Below are 19,958 nucleotides of genomic sequence, written 5' to 3'. Positions count from 1 at the left end.
ACACCAGCTTGCTCTGAACAAACCTGCTGTTTTAGCTGCTCACAGCCTGTCCCAGCTACTCAAGGACCTCATCGCTCGGGAATCAATTAATAAATAGGGGTGGAGGGGAAGTACATCTTCTTTCATGCCATGCCAGCATCTGAATTAGAGATAAGAGAATCACAGAATCACAGAATTGCTTAGGTTGGAAAAGTCTTTCAAGATCATCAAGTCCAACCATTAACCTTACTCTACCAAGTCCAGCACTAAGCCATATCCCAAGGGCCACATCTAGATGACTTTTAAACACATCCAGGGATGGTAACTCAACCACCTCCCTGGGCAGCATATTCCAATGTCTGACAATCCTTCAGTGCAGAAGTTGTTCCTTATGTCTGATCTAAACCTCCCTTGACACAGCTTGAGGCCATTTCCTCTTGTTCTATCACCAGTTACTTGTGAGAAGAGACCAGCACCTACTTCTTTACAACGTCCTTTCAGGTAGTTGTAGAGGACAATCAGGTCTCCCCTCAGCATCCTTTTCTTCAGACTAAATAGACCCAGTTTCCTCAGGTGCTCCTCTTAAGACTTGGTCTCCAGGCTCTTCACCAGCTTCGTTGCCCTTCCTTGGACAAGCTCCAGCACCTTGATGTCTTTCTTGTATTGAGGTACTCCAAACTGGACACAGTATTCAAGGTGTGGCCTCACCAATGCCGAGTACAGAGGGACAATCACCTCCCTAGTCCTGCTTGCCACACTATTTCTAATACAGGCCAGGATGCCACTGGCCTTCTTGGCCAGCCGGGCACACTGCTGGCTCATATTCAGCTGCTTATCAATCAGAACACCCAGGTCCCTTTCTGCTGGACATTTTTCCAGGCACTCTTCCCCAAGCCTGTAGAGTTGCATGGGGTCATTGTGGGCCACGTGCAGGACTCGGCACTTGGCCTTGTTGAAGTTCATACAATTGACCTCAGCCCATGGATTTAGGCTGTCCAAGTCTCTCTGTAGAGCCTCCCCTCAGGCAGATCAACACTCCCTCCCATCTTGATGTTGTCTGCAAACTTATTGAGGGTGCATTCTATCTCTTCATCAAGATTGTTGATAAAAATGTTGAAAAGAAGTGGTCCCAACACTGAGCCCTGAGGAACCACATTTGTAATCAGCCACCAGCTGTATTTAACTCCATTGCCCAACACTGCCAGTGCCTGGCCATCCAGCCAGTGTTTTACCCAGCTGAGCATACGTTGGTCCAAGCCTTGAGCAGCTAGGTTTTTTTTTTGTCAGAATGCTGTGTGAGACAGTGTCAAAGGCCTTACTGAAGTCCAGGTAGACAATATCTACTGCCTTTCCCTTATTGATTAGGTGGCTCATCCTGTAATAGAAAGAGATCAGGTTTGTCAAGTAGGACCTTTCTTTCATAAACCCATACTGACTGGACCAGATCACCTGGTTCTTCTGTGTATGATGCATAATGGCACTCAAGATTATCTATTCCAAGACCTTCCCTGGCATCGTGGTAAGACTGACAGGTCTGTAGTTTCCCGGATCCTCCTTTCGGCCTTTCTTGAGGATGGGTACCGCATTTGCTACTCTCCAGTCCACTGGGACCTCCCCAGTTAGCCAGGACTGCTGGTAAATGATGGAAAGAGGCTTAGTGAGTGCATCTCACAACTCTTTCAATACTCTCGGGTAGAACTCATCCAGCCCCAAAGACTTACAAGTGTTTAGGTAGTGTGACAGGTCACTGATCATTTCCTCTTGGATTAACTGTGATCTGTAAAGTATGATTTCTAAATGTAGTTTAGTCATGACAGTAGCCCTTTGGAAATGTAATAAAACCAGCAGTGATGGGCTTCTCTGCCACTTTAAGTCTTTGGGGAGCCCTACCTCCACATTAGCTGTAGAGGGTCTTAATCTGCACCCAACTGAGATAGCTGCCAGGGCCTTATACTGGACAGGCTTGTTTACTCAAGCATTTACCTGATTACTCACATGACAGTGATAAGGAGTGTATTTGTTGGCAAACAGGTGTAACTCATCAATAATGGTGGCAGGAGGTCATTTGATGACATACTTGGACACCCTGTGTGTTTGTTTTGTTTTAAAGTACTCATCTGTCAGGGGAAGGGCAGCTGAAGATGCATGCTACATAAATCAGGGGGAAGCCACTTCAGCACATCCCAAAATCCAACCCATGCTTTTCAGCACTCATGCTAGCCATAACAGTTAGTCATCCTCCTAATTACTGGCTGTGTTGGTTTGGTCTGGAAAGGGGCTTTGCTCTGTTCTCAGGAGTTTGCACAGGTTTGGCTCCTTGCCCAGGGCATGGGGCAGGGGAACAACCAGCTGCTGCTGTGGGCAGCATGAGCTACCCCCAGAGCCAGCAGACTCAGGGAATGCAGGGGCAAATACCATGTCCCATCAGAGTGGCCAGTGCCTCAGAGCTGGGCTGGGTTTAAAGCTGCGTTTTCCTGGAGTTGTTTCTGTGGGCAGATAGGTTAGACTGTTTCTCTACTGGTTATGAAAACAAAAAAAATCATTATGGATTGTGGTGTTGTGTCAACTGTTCTGTAGTGGCATCAACTGGATCTATGATGAAAATAAACTGTAGACAATTATACCCTGTGCAGAAAAGTATTTGCTCTGCTTCCAAAACTTTCATATGATTGCAATGGAATGGACAACTCTTACTCCACGGGGCTGATAGAAGGTAGCAGATTTTTCCTTGCTGTAGTATAGAACAATTTTCATTCTATGGGCAAAAAGTGTAATGGCTTTCCCATGTATGACATTTTCGTCATATATACTGACAACTGACTCCCACTCTGATTCTGCAGGCAGCTGCATATTGAAGATGCTCTTTCTGTTAAATGCCGTTGCATACCCCCCTCTTCCACATCAGGTTTATGCAAAACCTGAACAATCCCAAAATATTCTTTGGACACACCAAGCCCAGTGCTGGTATTTGCCGAAACAGAGGCTATTACAATGGGAATATTTGTTTTAATTTTGCCTTTCTATATAATAAGCAACAGAGCCTTTCAGACTGAATACTAGAGCTTCTTCTTGTTTTGTTTTTGTCAATGCATTATTCTGCTTCTGTATGAATATGTATTATTGTAAGTCTGTGATGAGGCTAATGAGATACTAGCACTGATTTATTTACAATGTATTGTATGTGTGCTTGTACCTGTGTCTATCTAAAGGAAGGCTATGTAAACATTGTTATATTGGTGCTGTTTAAAAAACAACAATGCAAAAATGATTGAGCAAAAAGCAATAAGCAAAAATAATACAGCAATTGAAAAAGGCATGTGCATGCAAAATGAGAGGGAAAAAAAAACAACACACCAAGTTACATTTTTGGTCCATATCTATCTTTAGTATTTCCCATTATGGTTTGTTATGTCAGTTGTTCTACAGTGGGCAAAAAGAAATTATCTTACTGTGTGATTACCTTGGAAGGACGAATATGAATGAAATTTAAGGATGGGGAGATGGTATCAAGGTAAAGTCTTGTTTAGTATTTGACTTTAAAAGTCTAATTTTAGTATTTCTGCTCCCTCAAATTCTAGATAAATGTAACCCATATTGCCTAAATATATGAAATCTGCATAGATGAAAGAGCATTTTGCAGGGTTTGAAGTATTTTTCAGGAGATGTAGACTGAAATAGTTTCTAGTTAAAATATGAACCTTAAACAACAGGTCATTGAAAGAAATACTTAAGTGTTTGTGCTGCCTTCCCTAAAAGGAAGATACTTTTTTGCTTAAATAATTCCTTTTTTAAAATTCCATTTTTGAAAGCAGCTGTCAAGCTTCCTATCAAAGTTAAAATTCTTGCAAAAAAGTTTTAACTGATTTTCATTCGTGTCTTTAAACCTTTTAAATGTGTATTTAAGAAACCCTCTTCAGGGCATGCAATTATGTAAATGTGCATACATATATACATACACTAAGAGAGACTGAGAGAAAGAGGGAGAGAACATCAGTAACTGATTTCATTCAGATTTGTCAAGAAAACTACATTATTTTCTTACTCAAGAAGTCCATAAATGTGTGGAGAATAATTAACAGAGCTGTAGTAAGCAATTCACCATTGATTCACACTGAAGTAAGGCAACATCTCATTTTTCCAACTGGGGAAGGGTCACAAACTCACTGCCATTTGTTCCTTCACTTAGTGCTGGGAGGGAAACCCAGCCTCCCAACTGCCGTAAGAGCTGAGACCTATGTTTGACACAGTTGTTTTAGCTCAGTGAGACCAACAGCCAAGAAAAGAAAAAGGCTGCAAGCCCAGAACAAAATTAGTGTATTTAAAAGTATCTTTTGTGGTTGTGGATTTTGTTACAGAATTTTATAAGCTCTTCCTAAGCTTGTGACCTTGAAGGGATTCCCCTCCTTCATCTTCTTGTTTTGGAAAACAAAAACAATTAATGTACTACCTTGCCAGGTGTTTATTTTTTTCTCACAATCTTACTGATTACCTGAATTTAAATGATTTGCACTATGCTTTTAATATGAAAACAGATAATGCATACATTAAGTAGAGAAATTAGCGTGCTTCTGACAACTATTTGCTCAGTCTGTGCATATGGATGTTTATGCACCTTGAAGCAACAGAAGGTTTGACAGAAAGAGTCATGATGACGCCAGGAAATTACAAGCAATGACAAAAATTTAAAGGGGAAAAAAAGATGGACAGCAAGCTACAAGCAGCAAGAAACCCAGAAAGAAGTATAAAATAGAGATGCATGGATATTATAATTTGAACAATACCAAATAGACTGTTTGTATTTGTTGTAATTTTCTCATCCAGTTGCTTGGAGAAAATTTACGAAGTAAAATCAGCAGCTTTCATATCACTCTTCTCTGAAGTGCAGTTCAAATTCTCTTAAATTCTTTAGTCTTGAGCTGTAATTAGAAAATGAAGGGGGACAGTACAGACATCCTGGTTGCTGACTGCACAGTCAATACAAAATTCCTTTTAATAAGTGGGGTGATGTAATTGTCTCCAGCCCTAAACAAACCTCAGGCATATTATTGCCAAGTCCATTCAAGTTCAGGAAACTCAACAGTACCATGACTAAGGAGAAAACTTTATCACTCATCAAATGTCTGTGCACAGACCCAAAGCATATACTCTGAAGAGTCTCTCAATCAGTTGTGCATGAAGTGTGTGTTATCCTTGTCTTTGTTTAGCAAATATAATGGTTGGAATAGACTCCTTTACTTACAATGTGCAGGGATTAATTTTTTTTCCTCATGAGACCTAATTTAGAGGTCTGTGTTTCCCTCAGTTCTCCATTTACTCGTGTTTTGAACAGCAAATAGAAGAGCCATTATGTTAATTCATTAAATTCCTAATCTTGAATTAAAATAATCTCCTTGTCGCTGCTTTGCTCACATAGTAACCAAGACAAGCCCAGAGAGTGGGAATGAATTCAGGATCTCTGTCCTTCTTTTGTTGGAGTGGAAAACACAGCAGAGGTAATGCTCTCGGTCCCACCTTGCTAGCACAAGGCTCTCTAGAAGCTGATCACTCTCTGAGGAGGCTATTTACTCACCCTTAGGTAGCATAGATATGAGATAAAAACAAGAGAAAACAGAAGTTATGATCGTAATTCCCTTGACTCCTTCACCCACAAAAGACATTATTTGCTTGCCAGAACTTATGTTCATTGATGGATTTTGTACTTGAGGAAGATGCCATCTTGACAGTTTTGGTGGCTAACATCTTTCCAGAAGAGATACAGTGATGCTCACTATAGTGTATGATTCCTCCCTTTTTGGCTAACTCATCAACGGCTCTGGAAAGGGTTTCTGAGGAACCATTTACCCTCCACCTCAGTTAAAGGTAAAATTCTCTGCAGTGTAAAGAAGGCCTCTGAACCAAAACCAGAATTAACTTATACTTTAGTATCTAGTCTTCTATGAGGGTTGAATTTCACTCTTAGTTCTTATATTCCATTGAGACAACCAACAGGGATGGCATATTGTTCCACTGCTAGGTTTTTCCAGATGTCATTTTAAACCCAGAGAACTAGTTTCAAATTTCTTTTGCAGGTGCTACACTGAAAAAACAAAACAAAACAAAACACAAAAACACAACAACAACAGCAACAAAAAAAAATCCCCAACACAAACTTGTAATGGAAAAGATGATAAAATTAATTTAGTAGACTAAATTGGAATTATCTACTTGCAAAACAGTGGTCCAACTCTGCAGAAAAACACTGTGATTTGGAAAGGCTCAAGCCAGTCTATTTCTTTTTTTTCAAGTGGATACATAACAGATGAATACATTTCATTTTATAATGGAAGAAATCTAACTTTTCAGTTGAGAATATTCCTAGTATTCAAGGGTAAGAGTCTCTTTTCCTGTAGGCAGTAGTCCAGAAATTCCTAAGAAAAAGCAAAAAAAAGTCAACCACAATACAATCTACAATCATCAGCATGACTTATAGCAGCTCTGATTCTGCATTAAAAATATTTCTGTAAGAAAAGTTGTCAAATTATGATTTATATTGTCCCTTTTCTTTCAGTACCTTATTGCTATAATATTTTTGGGAATGTTTTAGCAGAAAGACATTTTTTCAAGAAAGAGGGAAACTTTTATGGGCTCTGTTTAAGTAGAAAAGATGTGATGGAGAACAGCATAGCAACAGATTGTACTACTATTACATCTTTCATCTGATGACTTAAAAGTGAAATTCTAATAATTAATCTCTACATTGCTCTTTAGAGACTGGTTATATTTATTAAAACCACCTCACTGACTACTAGAATCCAGGACTGGTAACTTCAGCTGTATCACAGTACATAGAAACAAAGCCTTGTATTTTAAAATAATGAAGAAAAATGGATGACATAAAATTGAAAGAAACTTTAGGAAGAATTTATGAAAGTAGAATACAATTATGTTAATTGGAATCTGGCCAAAACATTGGCATTATCACCAACTCTTGTGAAATGTCATGAAATATTTAATAACAAGTTGCTAGCCCAAGGGAAGTGATCTCAGGAGAAGTACCTAGTCTCATGTTTCATTATTTTAAAAAAACCTGTAAAAATATAAAGACAGAAATGAGACTGAGTAAAACTAAAAAATATACCTTGTGCATTTGGGTACAATATTAGGCAACCTTTTCCTACTATCTCTGAACTTGTCTGTTAAAGGCTATCAACTGGGATAGCTCTAGTGGAATAAAATAGTCACTAGTAGTTATTTTGGAATACCTCCTTTTATGGGCAATGTATTTTAGAATAAGAGTTATTTCATTTTGGAATAATTGTCACATTCACAACATTCATCAAGTGACAAAGAAAAAAAAACAAAACCTGTAATTCAAAATAGATTGTCCACAGAGGAAATTACAACAAGCCATTCCAAACAGATATTGTAGCATGAAGTACTGCACAACAGTAATTCTGGACGGTGCTGTTATTGGAAAGAAGTCCTCAAAATATGCTGTAGAACAGGAAATGCAAATGCTGCAGCCAATGTAGCTGTATAAATTATATTGGCTCTCAGGATTTAACTAAGTGTGCACATCATCTTCAGTTCTCAGAGGCTGTGTGCCAGAAAGCCTGTTTTAATATTACATGTTGTAACACAAGATATTACATCTATATATAATAATTTTATTGCCACCAGTCTTACACCATTACAGCAACAGCAAATTACTACTGAAGGGTTAAATCTAGAAAAAAATCCATGAGAATTGCCATGTCCTTGAAAATCTTTCAGAGTACACTGTAATCCAGAATAGTGATTCATGGTAAAAACAGTAATTCCTAGCCTGAAAATATTTTTGTCACAGAAAGCTAGTGATGAGCGAAGTAAGTAAAAATAAACAACATTTATAAATATCTTAACTCCATTATTTAGGTATAAAACATTTTTTTCATATCTCAAAGATCTTATTTTCTAAAGTGTAACTCCAAGGTAGCTAATTGAAATCAATCTTAATTGAATTTTTTTCTAATGAGTCTCTCACCTGCTGCCTGTGAGCAGTTTTAGAGACATACATACCTTGAAAAAAATCTACTACAAAATCATGCCACTCCACTGAAGAAAGGCACCACCCTTGTGAGCAAGTCAGGCTGTCTTACATACAAGAGTAGGTGGCAGAAGCTTGTGTGGGCACTCAGTGTACATTGACTGCAGAGTGACAGATGTTCATGTGACTGTCAGCATTCAAAAAAATCGCTTAGCTACATACACCCTACTTTAATCTTCTTCCTTTTGTTGTTAAGACACAAATTCTCTGCCATACTCTTTTGGATACAGAATCATTATTTTGCTCACCCTAATAGTCATTTTAAATGCTTCAGATATGTGCTGTACTAGAATGCTTTGGTTTACTTGAGCACTGTAGAAAACTGCCGTTAGCATTTTCACTTTTGGAAAAAACACTCTGGAGTCTTCAGTGGCCGCAAAGAACAAGGATTTCATTTTTGTGTCTTGGGAAGGTGATCACTCTAGTAGCACGCTGACTCTTGTTATGGTGCTTCAAGTTGACTCTGAATTTTGCTTGTCCTGACCCACAGTTCTCACGTTCTGAAGAAGTTTTAAATAGTCATTTTAGTGTAATTTTGAATTGCATCTAAACAGAAAATCTGACTGACTACTTTCCTTTTAGATCTCTAGGTTTCTTGACCCATAAAGACCTGAAAGACCTCAGTAGCTTCAAGGAGGGAACTGTGCAAACTACACAAAGAAAATGCTCACAGTAGTGTGGGAAACAAGTGGTGAACATTTAGCTCAGATCTTACAAGGCAAATCTTAATGTGATACCAATCTGAGTGTGAAATAGTCTCTTAATGGAATTGATTAAGTTTCTATAATCTCATTTATAATTCAGCATCACAAAGCATCTAGGAGTATGACGTCAAGGATAGCCCTTCATTGGAAAGGGATTAATTAGTTGAGGAAAAAAAAATGTTTCAATAGAAAGTTCTTGACTTCTGAGTGTTTAAATGTCTCCACCTGAATGGTTACTGAGGTGTTAATAGTCAGTAGACAGAAGAACATCCTCTTCTGAGAGGAGATCTTATTAACGTCTATAAATATCTGAGGGGTGGGTGTCAAGAGGAAGGGGCCAGTCTCTTTTTGGTGGTGCCCAGTTATAGGATGAGGAACGATGGGTATAAGCTAGAACACAGGAAGTTCCACCTCAACATGAGGAGAAACTGCTTTACTGTGAGGATGATGGAGTACTGGAACAGGCTGCCCAAAGAGGTTGTAGAGTCTCCTTCTCTGGAGACTTTCAAAACCCACCTGGACGCAGTCCTGTGTGGCCTGCCCTAGGTGATCCTACTTTGGCCAGAGGGTTGGACTAGATGATCTCTAGAGGTCCTTTCCAACCCCTTACATTCTATGATTGTAGGATTCTAGGATATTATTTGTCAAATAGTAAAGGTTGTTTTTTTTGTTGTTTTCTTTGGTTGGTTGGTTTGTTTTTCCTGTTTTGTTCTGTTTGTTTGTTTTTTAAAGTAAATATCTAAAATATATGGGATTATTTGTGTCCAATAAGTTACTCTCTCTTCAGAGTATTGCACTGAATTTAAGTGACAAGGTTTTGGTAGGAGGAGGGCATCATCACTAAAGTGCAGCAAAAAGTAAAATTCACTGTAAATAGAGAAATTTAGTAAGATGAATCTCACCCGTTGTGCCTACCAACTTTGTAGGTATACAGAAGGTGGGAAAAATCTACACCTCCTCTGTTACCTGCAAAGGAGACAGGCAGAACTGCAATTCAGGTATTGTAAGAACTTTGCCCACCTGAGTGAGAACAGACATGGCTCTGTCTCGCTGGCTGGGAAACGGCTGCATGCTGAAGAATGAACAGAAAAGTTTCTGATAATTTACATCTATTTGAACATAAAAACAACTTCTGAAAATGAGAAAATTCATCAGGAAAGCAGAGATTCACAGAGGTCAGTTATTCAGCACTACGTTGCAGAATTTCGTGATCATTATGTTCATGCAAGCACAGTTTTGCTGACTGTGGCAAAACACCACTCACTTCAGTGTTTCACTGATGAGGTCAGGTTTAAATTTAGAGCTTTAGAGCCTTTACAAGGATTATTAGGAGAATGAAGCTTCCAGGTATTTTCTCTGTCATTCCTGGCCGTTTTGCACACCTGCCTGTTCTCTGTTGCAGAGGGTGAGTGTCTCTTCACAGGTCGTTACTTCTTGTCTGGCTAATTTGAAGGGAACATGCTGAAATAAGCAAACCATTACTAACTTCTTCACTTTGAGAAGGTGTTTGGAAAATCCGTTGTCTTCACTGGCTTCATTCTTCTCTAGGGTGTCATTACATTACTGGAGAAATGCTTGGGGGGAGCTCACACAGGGGAGATGTTATACAGAAAACTGCTGTGGGGTCTGTTTAAAAACAACACCATAAACTCGTATGTTTAAAGTTAATTATCTGCTGAATGCCCATCTTACTCTGGTTATTGAGTGCATTCAGACCAGAATTACAATCTTGATTGATTCACTGTCTTTCCCTTTGCAGGTCACAGTAAGCACCAACACGTTTTTATAATAATCATCTACAATTAGTGAAGTGAATGGGTTTTTTTGTGTGACTTCTGCATTTATCTATCATAGTTGTCTATTTTCATATACCTATTCATAGAGTTTAGTTACCATGAAAAGCAAGAAAATACAATTAGTGTTATTTTCACTGATGGCAAAGAGAAATAGTTTTAATACAAAAAGGCCAAGTACATTTATCTGTGTATGTGTGCAGTGCTTTTTGACATTTTAAAGTTTATATTTCTATATAACTACTCTGTAAATTTTGTTGCTTGCCCTGAAGTTTCTTTGTGCTAAACTCATTTTTTGGTAACTGTTTTGAGAGCATGTGCTGTAGGAAAGAGTTGTAGAAACTCTAGCAGCTAACTTTCTTTTGAAAGACCATTTCCCAAGGAAAGAGAAAAGTGGTATACATAAGGTGTCAATCAGTTCTAACTCTATATTGCCAGAAGACCAGTAAAACTGTTTCCCTTGAAGACTATTATAAATAATTTTGCTTAGGCAAAGTGTCTGGACTTACAGAGTAAGATATACTCAACCTTAGTAATTTTGAGTGAGTTCCACATCCGGGCTGCTCAGGGCAGGGGATGTGGTTAAGTCACTGATTCAAGCCCTCTGCTGTATACATGGGATTGTAGTTTCTGTCCTGCCCATGTGATGACAGGACATGTCCTTCTCACATTGGGATAGGCTTTCGCTAGAGATATTAATTTTCCACTTCTAGCCAGACACATGAGTGCTGCTCCTAGATGGATTTGAACAGCCTAAAGGGAAAAGGGAAGGAGTGGCTGGCAGCTTTCAGAGGCTATTTGTGAAAGGGAAAAGCAGGGAATTAAGAAGACATCAAAGCACTGATCTTAAAAAGTGATGAATGCTTCCTATAAGGCACTGACTACCTCTAATTTACAGGACTGTCTGCTTGGATAGTTATGCACCCATTACAACTCTCCCTGAGTTTATGTTAATTAATATTCAAATTATGTTTATACAATCTGCAATAGTTGCAGTACTTCACAGCTACAAATAGGAATCTAATGCCTTGTAAGAAGCAGGAGTGAATATATAGAATACAGGTCTAAACCCCACACCTCTGTGCACCTCTGGGTGTTTAATTAAAAACTTCTCCCAAAATAAGTGTCTGACAGCCTGTACAGGGAATATCAGTCTCCTGTAAGGCTGATGGAGTCACGGGTCTCCTGTGGGGCCAACAGCAGCCTTGTTTCTATGGGCCTAAGCTACTTCTTTTCTGTTACTCTAATATACAGCCATTGCACATAAAAATGGAATAGGATTGAAAAGAATTACTTTGACCTACCTATGTTCAGCATTTACCAGTACTTAAAGTGTATGGAGAATCAGCTGAATGAAGGTTATAAAATTATATCTCATAAAAAAAACAAAACAAAACAAAAAACATAGAAAAACATCTAAATACCAAGAAAAAAAATCAAGCAGTGTTTTTGTGGGATTCTATTTTTTTTTCCTTTGCCAGGCTTGGATTGTTTCCATATAAGGTTATCAGGATTGTAACCTATGTGGAAGTGTCAAAACGCTTTTTATTGAAAGCCTGTTTTATATAAAGCTGTTATATTTTCCACTAATCATGAGAAATTCTGCCTCTGTAACCAGGAAGATATGATTAGCTGATGTGAAAGATATAATGCAAGCAAACAAACACATTTAGTCCTTCAGACTGATTTTAGCGTCAGTATTACTTAACACTGGCTGTGTGCAAATCTCCTTTTATTTGCCCTTTTCTTACATGTGCACATTTTCTTATTTTGTGCATTAACTTACATATTTTTCAGAGTTTCGTGTTTTATTACCCCTCAGCTGCTTAAAGCTTTCCTGAAGTCGCACGTGGGGTGGGAAAAAAACCCGCATCACACTTTGTCTTCCACTGTTGTGTGGTGACACTGGCTCATAGTGGGGAGTTACTCTTGCTCTCTGTCACAGAGGTGGGTGTTTACCACATGAACCCTGCGTAGGGAAGCTGTATGTCCATGTCAAGTATAGAGTTAAGACTTGAAGCCTCTACTGGTATCAGGTTCACAGTTCCCTGATACCTTAATCAATGTTAGGATCTCAGGAAACTGTCAAAGTTGCCATCGCTCATTATTAAATTTGATAGATGAATCATACTACTTTATATAAACTGCAATGCAATTCTATCAAATGGTCATATACAACCACTGTAGGTTTTGATCCAACATTTTTTAAATCAACAAGACTTTCTTGACTGATTTTTCCTTGGATTAAGATTTTCTTCTTCTTACAAATGTTTTCTGTCTAAATCAAAAACTCATCAGCCATACACAAATATATCTTTGCAAGATTAAGCTTTCCAGGAAAATATTAATTCTTTGCTGCAACACAGGAAATATTTCACTTCTATGATTTATTAGTGGGGGTGGAATTTTTTTCCAAATTGTATCATACTTGTCAAATTAAAGATAATATTTTTCCAGAGGCATGTTAGATCAATTTGATCTGCTTATACTTCTACTTAAGCTCTTTGTTCCATCATAGAAAAGGCAAATGGTATATGCTCAGCTTCTTATTTTGTTTTCAAATAATAACACTTCCAACTGTCCTTCTGAAGATTTTGCTGAAGAGTAAGACTGCGATTCAGTAATTGCATATGTGCTACATTTAACTTTGCCTTCTGCTAAATTATGCTGCTAGCCTGTAGACTATTAAAACAGAATTAAGGCCTCTGCTCCTGCAATCTCACTGAAATCTCAGAAACGGCTGACTCCTTCTGTGACTGCATTGCCAGTACAGATGAACCCTTTTTTTACTTATCTCTCTGGATCTGGAGAAGGAGGAGGTGAGCTAAGAGAAAATTACAGTGTTTGCTACTGGGTTAGGTTGTCATTGAGACAATTAGCCGTAACATTATCAAGGCTCCAGCTCTGCAAACACAATCGTGAAGGAACCTCCTGCTGAATCCATGTTACTACCTAAAAGACTAGCCAGGTATAGAATTTGAATTACAAGAAGGTCAAGGTGATTGTATGCCTTCTGTTTACATTTGACATGAACACAGAGTCCCCACAGTGCAAAACCAGTGATGATTTTAAATAAATAAATAATTATCTAAATGCCTATTTTTATCTTTTTTGCTATTCAAGTATTAAAGAAGAGAAGAATAAATTTGGGAAAAGAAAAATAATCCTTAGAGCAGTTTACTCATCTTTATGAAACTAAGATGAGTTCCTGTACAGAGAAGTGAGCAATTTCTATTATGCACCAGGAGGTCACCATATAACGTTTCTGGTATCACCAGATGACAGACATGATAATGTCTGATGACAAGCATTCTAATAATTAGCTTTTTTGCATCTTTGCGAGATGGTCTTTGTAGATTAATGGTATTTTTTTTCTTTTTCTTCTCCTTTTTTGCTCATTAACATTTCAATCAACTGTACTTTTCATTGGAAACCAAACTGAGAATGTGGGCAATTCATATTTTAATGTGTTTTTAATAGGAAAAGGATGTACTCTAGATGACTGTCAGCTGTCTGTTGTTTTTTGTTGTTGCTATAATTGAAGTTGTACAGTATGGTACAGAGATGTATGAGTGTATTCCTCTGAAGGGACTATGTTTTTTTATTGAGTCTAAGGTAATTAATCTTAAAAGGAAGATCAACACCAAACAGCACTGAGAATTCAAGTAGAAGAAACATGAAAACTCCTCTGGGAAAGAGCAGGAAATTATAAAGCAAATGGTCAGGAGTCTGAGATTTTAGATGCAGCACATGGGTTTATTTAAAGAGAGAGATCACCACAGTTTGCTTTTCATATGTGATAATTTTGATCCCTTTCTTCATGGTCTTTTTTTCTCCTGTAAGGGCTGTTCCTAGGTTGAGCTCTGGCAAAGCAGTTCTCTAACACTCTTAATGACACAGATAGGAGGATCATGACTTCTTTGTGGTGTCATCCAGTGCATGTACTTCTTTTTTTGCCGCAGGATTCTGCCCTAAACTATCACCTTCTGCTTCCAATACTCAGGCCACCTTGTAGATGAGTACAGCTGCATGGTCTGGTGTCTGCCCACAGGCCACGTCATAGACTTCCGCCATGCATTCACCATAGGGTTGCAGATTTCATAGTTAGTAGCTCTCCTATATTTTGGGGGTTTTTTTATGTTTGGTTTTTGTGGGGTTTTTTTTTCCCCTCTGCTCAAAATGAGTTGTGTTAAAGAGAAGGAGATGAAGAGGAGACATGATGAGAGTAAGTACAAATGCATAAATAAATGAGTGTATATACATACTGTCTAATTAGAAGTTCAATTCTCTTTCTCATGAAAACTCAAACTGTTATAGTAATTTATTCAAATTGACTCAAGAGGATTCTTGGCAAGGTAGGTCAAGGTGGATTTTCTGGTAGAAAAAACTGTTCTGAAATCCTTAGTGGAACAAATCCTCCAGAAAATTAATTACAGTCCTTTCATACTCACATTAGACAACTGAAATACAATGGAGAAGGGACTATAGCACATTTATTAGAGATTGGTGGGCCATCTTAAAAAAAATAAAATATTTTGATTTTTTAAAATGTCAGTAATTAAATCTGCCAGTAAAGGGAAATGTAGGATATTGATTTAAACAGTGAATGCCGTTATTTTATAACTGCATACATATAAGATACATAACACAGCATATGAACATTATGAAGGAGGCTGCGGAAAACCATTGTGTTAATTAAATGATTACAGGACTGTTGGTTAACTTTAAAATAGTAATAGGAAGAACAATTTTCCTTATCTTTCAGAGAAGGTGGCTGAGTGAAGGGGCTAAGAATGTAGAAGATACAGTAAAATGCTAAAATAAATGTGTCTCTGTCTTCCTGTTTGGCTGTTCCAGAAAACCTACACAAAGAATATGATGAGTGGTAAATAAAATGAAGTACAGGGTCCTTAAGGCTTGTGTGGAATTCATTGCCAAGGGAGGCTGTGAAGTGGTTGTAAGGTGGTTGTATTTAAAAGAGGATTATTTTACAAGCAATAACACTGAGCTAAATTGTATGGAGCAATGGAGCAACATTCTTCACAAGACCCCTGAGGCTGGCTCAGCATTTTCAGCTATGACAGCAGAGCATTTCATTCCAATAGAGAGGGGCCAAAGTGCATGCAGAGGTAACACACACACACACACACAAAAAAAAAAAAAAACTAAGGAAAAGCCAAGAAGAGTGGAGTAGAAAGAATGCATAATAAACCTACAGCTTGTCCAAATTCTGCTGGGCTTCTGCCTGTGTCTATCTCTTCTCCTTGTGTTTTCTTCTTAGCTGACTCAGAACTGTAAAGGCACTTGGCCAAATGGGAAATTAAGCCCAGGAGCTGAGGTGGAAGCCAGTCTGGCTGCATCTTGCCATGGTGACTCAGCTTTGGACTGGGAATATTTTACTGATACATTGTAATATTTTATAATTTTTTTTTAATCATTTGCTGTTCTGAACTGGCTGGTTTTTGCTGAAAATTAAGTGAAAATTGCCAGTTGGGGAATGGGGTGTGGGAGGGCACCTTGGAAAAGGCAGGTATGCAGGAGGAGGAAAGTACACAGACACTAACAGAGAGGTGCATCTAGGACAGTGAATCCCACTGCTAAAAGCTTTTCAGAAATTTTGTCTTTCTCTCCTCTGCAAAGTGTTTGCCTGCACTTTTCTGATCAGGTTGCTGCTCCTTTTTGTCTTCTACTTCTTCCCTCTGTTTGGGCTTGGGGGCTGTAAATTTCTCTTTTAACCCTTCTTCCATATCTCAGCCCCACAGCTTCTTCTTAATAACCTGTTTGATCACCCTTACATTTCCTGGCTGGCTTCACATACTAAGCACGTGTATGTGGGTGAAGTGAGAAGCAAAATTCATCCAGGGAAGGAACTGGACAAAATCTTAAATGGAAATCCAAGAACTTTGAGTTTAGTAGGCAGGATCACAGAGATCCAGAGAAGAGATTTGAAGCCTGGGAAGGTATGGGTGAAGTTACTAGATTATAAGAAGACTTTCCACTGTGCTTTATTACCAAAACAACTACAGTAATTGTATCTGTAAGCAGGCATTTTTCCTCAAGTAAGCTAAACTAAGAATTGCTGTCTAAAGAGTTGCAGCATTTTCCATGTGGCATATTTCAGCACAAGGGGAAAACATCTAACAACCAAATATACTAGCTAGGAGTATGCTAATTGGTTTAATTACGAAAAACAGTGTTGTAAATCTTTACCTTGCTAGATATATGGACTTAGGGAAATAAACTTCAAAACACATCATTGTGTTGCAGTTATCTAAATCAGCTCACCCATTTTTAACATTTGCCCACATCAAGGTTTGCTCAGAAATATTATTAAAAATATGTAAAGTGGTATAATATATGTTACAAGTTAAACATCTATTTTTGGTAAATATTTATGAGGTTATCTTAAGATTAGTTTCTGTATGAACAAAAGTAAGTTTTACATTCTCACAATGCTTATAAGGAAATTGGGAGATAGTGGGTTAAAAATTCATATGGCGAAAGATGCATATGTCTTATTCCCACTTACAAAAAACTAGAGCTATTTTAATGTTTTGGCATATGGAATTATTGTAGCTCACTGAAGAAAAAAAAAACCACAACACTCAGCCCTGTGTTAGATACCAGATCTCTCTTCCTATTACGTAATGCAGGGAAATATACACAGTTATTTTAAATACAAAGTTTAGGAAGAATTATTGCATGGAAGGAAATGGAGAATCTGAGAATTTTTATAAGTTTCAGAGTTCTGTGGAAGATGGAAATGCTCTATTTATTGTGAAGCTATTTGTAGCTGGGGGATCTGCAGGAACTGGAAGAGGCAAAAACCAGTGAAAACGCAGACTGATAATGTAAAAGCACAGGCAAACTCTTTGTGATCTTCCACAGCCCTGATGTGTAAGGCTAATAACAGCAGCTTCACTCCACTCTTTTCCTGTCCTTAACTAAAAACAGATCCAGATGTTACAAGAACGTCACCACAGGGAAGCAGGAAAAGGAAGGGTGAGTTAAACAGAAAGCGTTTCAGCTAGGAGCGTGCTGGGTCAAAATACTCAGCTACTCGGAGGAGGCAGTGAGCTGGTCCCAGGTGGGCTGGTGGAGCTTTGCTCTTGAAACACTCCTCTGGCTTCTGTGTCTTTCCTTGAAACCCAGTCTGTCCTGAAACATGAAATAGTTCTGAAGAGTTTCAGTTTGCAAGGACAAGGGCTGCTGAAGTCCCAAGGCAACCTTCATTTTAGGAAAATTGCAGAGGTCTTCCAATGCTGAATCAGAAGTCAAAGCCAGGCTCTGAGAGAGCCTTGCTTGGGTGGGCATATGTGATACAGCTCTTTCTTAGAAGCTACCTCTTTCTAACACCAGTTCAGAGGGAACTGACTAACATCCAGCCAGATTCAGGAGGTTAGCATCTGTACCTTTGCCCCACTGCTAGTGTTTTCTGATGCATTAGGAAGTTTTTCAAGAATGGACATGCCATGCAGTATGTAGTCTCTCCTAGGGGGCTGGTGACCACTGGCATACACTGAGGGCAGTTAACTCTTGTGTCAGACTTATTTTCAGATAATTGTGAACTAAAGCTTAGAATTAATCTTGGTCCTTCAATACATACATTCCTCCCATTGTATCCAGAAACTCCAGGAATACCATCTTTGTATACAGCACAAAGCCTATCTGATGGGATTTCCAACGTTCATACTGGTTCTAGACTGTAATGCTATAAGGACATGGCTGGCACCATGGGGCCCCTTGCTGTTTCTGTTCTATATGAGCCATTACCATTTCATCTGCTCTGTAAATCTTAAGCAATGCTGCATTTTAAATGCAGATGGTAAAATGAAAATACTCTTTACTCAAGATGAGTTGATACTATAACACTTCCCATTGTCCCAAGATGTTTCATGCCAGAGGTGAATATCTTTACACATTTAGGGGGTGCTAACATATGGCAGGTTTCACTGTGTTAGGAACAGTACCCTTGACACTGTTCAAGTGTTCACAAAAAGCAAGCAGAAGCTGAAACCTTCTATCAGCCTTCTTGAGATTTTTCTTTTATGAGTTCTTAAAATCTGTGAGTACCTCCTGTGGTCCAGAAGTTGAATTATTTCCTAAATCCCATGATCCCTGTCAATCCTCACTTCATAAAGATAATCTCTTAATTCTGCCATAATATGGAGTCGGATATAGTTGATTTAGACCATCAGTGTACTCCTTTGTAAGATAGTTGTAAGACCTTTTGGTTAATATATTTTGCAATACTTATTTATTTATTTTTTTGGTAAAAGGATCTTTTTTATACAATGTGTTTTCTTTACTGATAACAGTGGCTCTGTTCTTGGTTAGCCTGTGTCTGATGTCAGTGGATTTTTGAGAGATCGTATATACAGAGAGTTGAACAAGTAAAGACAAATAATTCAAGCAAATTAAAAACACAACAGCAGTTGTAAAGCAACACACACCATGCAGTCTTGCATAAGAGACACTGGCTCTGGTACTCCTTGTAGACTTTATACTTTACTATTTTAAAAAGCTCGTGGAAAGTATCTGTATTTTAACCACAACAGTCCAGTGGCTGTATTTGTGCAGAGGAATAAGTAACAATTTTTCTCAAATGACATCAGTATTTATTATTTGAAGTTATCATCTTCCACTCTGTTCTCATTCCACACTGACTCATGAAATGTCTCAGAGAAAGACTATATATTTAGCTGATAAGTGAGCAAGTAGTATCAGTTCCATGAGTTTAAATGCAGACTCTTTTATTTTATTTTTTTTTTCTTTCCTTAAGGTGGGATCTGCTTTGTTTTTTCTTTCCTTATCAGGTTCTGTTAATCCATACTATTTTCTCTCTTTCTTGTTTATTCCCTTTCCTGTTGTGCTTTTTCTTCTTTCCTTGGAAAAGTGGTTTTTTTGTTTGCTTTGATTTTTGTAGGATACTATGTTTCCTTCTTTTCTTTTGCTTTTTTTTTCCTGGCTATTTTCTTTCCCTCTGATCACTTCCCTTTATGTTGTATATTTGTAAAATAGCCCTGGTGATTTCTCTATAAAATGGAGGTCTCTTCAGTATTGCCCTGTCAGATACACAACCTCTGCTGATATTTAAGCAGAACCGACTATGATCTGATTTATATATTTCCTGCTTACTACAAGTTACTTTTTGTATTTAATGAGAATTTATTCTGCTATATATGACTGTTCCTAGAAAACAGTAAAATGAAGGCCTCAATTCTTACCCATTTGCTTTTGACATCATTTATACAGTACATGAGAAGGAAGCTCTTATATTAAGAGATAGCAATCACCTTCCCTATTGACTTTGTAGGAAACTTGGTGTTGTGTAGTGTAGCACTGTCTGTTCTGGCATGACTTAATTGGTACTGGCTCTAGGAAGCAACTGCCAGTACTGCTAAATTGACAGAAGAG

Source organism: Apus apus, chromosome 3 (assembly GCF_020740795.1).
Source record: "Apus apus isolate bApuApu2 chromosome 3, bApuApu2.pri.cur, whole genome shotgun sequence".
Lineage (NCBI taxonomy): Eukaryota > Metazoa > Chordata > Aves > Apodiformes > Apodidae > Apus > Apus apus.
The sequence above is the reverse complement of the archived record's forward strand: the minus strand, read 5'-3'. Positions refer to the sequence as shown.